Here is a 4,597-nt window from a genome sequence, read left to right as displayed (position 1 = left end):
GTGAGGGATGGTTGTGAGTTTATGTGTGTTTGTCCCACAAGGCGGGTGTGTATATTGTGGCCATCTCAGAGCTATTGGCAGCTGTGTTTATTTGATTATGGACACAATATGTGGTCTCAGCAAACAAAGTTGGCTTTAGGCAAAATGTTTTGGACATAAAACCCAAATGAGGAAATACTTGTGAGTGTGGGAGAAGGATACTACTTGGAAAATACTGGGATAGGGGACTTTCTTAAACTTTCTTGACTGTGTGTGTGTGTGTGTGTGTGTGTGTGTGTGTGTGTGTGTGCGTGCGTGCTTGGGTGTTTCATTGTGTTTCAAAGGTGGTTGTTTGTATGTAAAAATAGGTAACTCCTAACTTTGGAGAAAAAGTTCATATGAGAGTGAAGAAAACACAAAGCATGTAGCATTCCTTGTCTGGAATTGATTTACATTTAAATGAATACGTTCTCTACCCCTCAACACTCTTTAAGTAACCTGTTGCACATCACACACACACACACATTTATTTTATCATTAAGAGTCATAGCCTTCAATAAAGACAAAGGTTTTATAGCCAATAATTGTTATTCTTGCCCTATTAATAATTATGTTGCTTTGTTGGATTTGGACACTGTAGGCCAGTGCTCCTAATGTACATTTTAATTTAATTTAGCTTTTTATAGATTATTTTCCTCCAGTCTATACTAGTATGGATCAGCCACACGAAAATTATTGATTGCCAAAGTTGTACATCATTAGAAGTGATTTTAATTTCCATGAAACATCAAACAAGAGCCTTAGTGTTCTTTGATGAGTGCAAGAATGGGTATTATCATGTCTTGTTGTCTCGAGATTTTCTTAATGCTTGTGGTGAAAAGATGGTCTCTCCCCAAGGCAACTTGTACATCTATACACTGGATTGAAAAACTGTATATTTGATAGGCATACTGTATATTGAATAACAAAGTGTCATATTTAAACCAATAACAACCAATCAATAGAGAAAAAGGAAATTGCCCCAGACACTGGGAGAGTATGTGCTGCAAGACAACAACACAACAATAGTGATGGGAGAAAAAAATATATATATTATTTTTGACAATATATCGTATCATATTGCATATATTCAATCACAAAATGTCATATTTAACCCAATAACAACCAATCAATAGAGAATGAGGAAATTGTCCCACACTAAAATAAAGTCAGATTTACTGATCCTAGATCTGTGACTAATGACAACTTATACCTAGGTCCAGACATTTTGCACATCACCGGAGCCAAGCATCCTGCCATCCAGGACCTATACACTAGGCGGTGTCAGAGGAAGGCCCAAAAATTGTCAAAGACTCCAGTCACCCAAGTCATAGACTGTTCTCTCTGCTAACGCACTGCAAGCAGTACCGGAGCACCAAGTCTAGGTCCAAAATAGGATCCTTAACAGCTGCTACCCCCATGCCATAAGACTGCTGGACAATTAACAATTAATCAAATGGTCACCCGGACTACTTACATTGACCCTCCCCCCTTTGTTTTTACACTGCTGCTACTCGCTTTTTATTATCTATGCATAGTCACTTTACCCCTACCTTCATGTACAAATTACCTCAACTAACCTGTACCCCGCACATCCACTCGGTACTTGTACCCCCTGTATATAGCCTTGTTATTGTTATTTTATTGTGTTATTATTTTTCAATTTTTTTTTTTACTTTCGATTATTTGGTAAATATTTTCTTAACTCTATTTCTTGAACTGCATTGTTGGTTAAGGGCTTGTAAGTAAGCATTTCAAAGGTAAGATCTTCAGCTGTTGTATTCTGAGCATGTGACAAATAACATTTTATTTTATTTTATTTGACCAACATCAAAGATTTCTATAACCCATGATAGACCAGTCTGTCGTTTCCAATGGGAGCAAATTAATCATAGTGGGCAGAACAAGCAAGGAGGTGGGCAGTGCCAAGCACCAGCTAGCGAGGTCATATTTGCGGTGTTTTAGCATGTATTTACATATTTCCGTTAGGGAACACCTACTCTGTGAAGTGCGTGGGCAATAACTCAATTCACCCTTGCACTCCTCCTAAACAAAGCCATTTTTTTTTCTTTGGCAAAGGGTTGAGTCTACCAAACTTAGTCCACTCTGTAACAAATTATAGTTTTGGGAACAGAAAACTGTATTGAGATCAAATGTTTGATGAGAAAATGTGTAGAATGTATGCCAAATTCCATATCACTCCATCTTCTCCCACTGCCGGCCACTGGGCTTCCTCTCATCACCATAGCTGGTGGTGAGTGGAAATGCCATCCGGATGCTTTAGATTAATAGATCCGATGAAACATCTGGCTCATTGTTTTATTTGTGCCTATATGCTATGTTTATTGGGAGTCGTGTAAAGCTAAATCAGGAATGGGCAACTTTGATGGGGATGGGGGCCCACAAAAAAACAGAACTCATCATGTGGCTTGCAAGCAAAACATTTTAGCAGCCCCCCCTTGTTGTATAGAGAAAATGTTGCCATTTTAAATTAAGTTTGCTGCAATTCTACACGTTTTGCCACAGGCTAGAGAGAAGATTTAGCAATTTTATAACACATTTCATGCAATTCTGCAAATTTTGCCATGGGTGGAGAGAAAAATTTGCAGTTTTACAGCTATTTTCCTGCAGTACTACACATTTTGCCATAGGGTGGAGGCAAACGTTTATAGTTTTTTATTTGATAACTGATGATCAATGGGCCCCAGCCCATTCAGTAATTCAACCATGCTTACTACAAGATTAGATAGCTGACTAAATCAAATCAAATTGTATTGTTCGCATACACATATTTAGCAGATGTTATTGCGGATGTAGCGAAATGCTTGAGTTCCTAGCTCCAACAGTGCAGTAATATCTAACAATACACAACAATACACATGAATCTGAAAGTAAAAGAATGGAATTAAGAAATATAGAAATATTAGGACTAGCATTGTCGGAGTCCACAGTATAAATATATATACGGAACAAAAATATAAACACAACATGTAAAGTGTTGGTTCCATGTTTCATTAGCTGAAATAAAAGATCCTAGAAATGTTCCATACACACAAAGTTTATTCCTCTCAAATGTTGTGCACAAATTTGTTTACGTCTCTGTTAGTGAGCATTTCTCAGTTTCCAAAATAATGCATCCACAGACAGGTGTGGAATATCAAGAAGCTGATTAAACAGCATGATCATTACACAGGTGCACCTTGTGCTGGGGGCACTAAAATCCACTCTTAAATATGCAGTTTTGTCACATAACACAATGCCACAGATGTCTCAAGTTTTGAAGGAGCATGCAATTGGCATGCTGACTGCCGGAATGTCTACCAAAGCTGCTGCCAGAGAATTTAATGTTCATTTCTCTACCATAAGCTGCCTCCAACGTTATTTTAGAGAATTTGGCAGTATGTCTAACCGGCCTCACATCTACAGACCACGTGTAACCACACCAGCCCAGGACCTCCTCATCCGGCTTCTTCACCTGCGGGATTGTCTGAGACCAGGCACCCGGAGAACTGATAAAACTGAGGAGTATTTCTGTCTGTAATAAAACCCTTTTGTGGGGAAAAACTCATTCTGATTGTCTGGGCCTAACTCCCCAGTGGGTGGGCCTAGCTCCCAAGTGGGTGGGCCTATGTTCTCCCAGGTGCATATGTATTCACCCTCTTTGCTATGAAGCCCCTAAATAAGATCTGGTGAAACCAATTACCTTCAGAAGTCACATAATTAATTAAATAAAGTCCACCTGTGTGCAATCTATTTGTCACATGATCTCAGTATATAACACCTGTTCTGAAAGGCCCCGAAGTCTACAACATCGCTAAGCAAGGGGACCACCAAGCAAGCGGCACCATGAAGACCATGGAGATCGCCAAACAGGTTAGGGATAAAGTTGTGGAGAAGTACAGATCAGGGTTGGGTTACAAAAACATATCAGAAACTTTGATCATCCCACGGAGCACCATTAAACCCATTATTAAAAAAATTGAAAGAATAATGCACCACAACAAACCTGCCAAGAGAGGGCCGCCCACCAAAACTCCAGACAAGGAGGGCATTAATCAGAGGCAACAAAGAGACCAAAGATAACCCTGAAGGAGCTTCAAAACTCCACAGCGGAGATTGGAGTATCTGTTCATAGGACCACTTTAAGCCATACACTCCACAGAGTTGGGCTTTTACGGAAGAGTGGCCATAAAGAAATCATTGCTGAAAGAAGAAATAAGCAAACACGTTTGGTGTTCACCAAAAGGCATGTGGGAGACTCCCCAAACATATGGAAGAAGGTACTCTGGTCAGATGAGACTAAAATTGAGCTTTTTGGCCTTCAAGGAAACCCCACCTGACCCAGATTCACCCCGAGAACACCATCCACCATCATTTTTCATAGGCAGGTATTGGGAAACTGGTCAGAATTGAAGGAATGATGGAGGGTGCTAAATACAGGGAACTTCTTGAGGGAAACCTGTTTCAGTCTTCCAGAGATTTGAGATTGGGACGGAGGTTCACCTTCCAGCAGGACAATGACCCGATGCATACTGTTAAAGCAACACTTGGGTGGTTTAAGGGGAACATTTAAATGTCT

The sequence above is a fragment of the Oncorhynchus masou genome, chromosome 17, assembly GCF_036934945.1.
Source record: "Oncorhynchus masou masou isolate Uvic2021 chromosome 17, UVic_Omas_1.1, whole genome shotgun sequence".
In the NCBI taxonomy this organism is placed as follows: Eukaryota; Metazoa; Chordata; class Actinopteri; order Salmoniformes; family Salmonidae; genus Oncorhynchus; species Oncorhynchus masou.
This window is presented reverse-complemented; position numbering follows the sequence as displayed.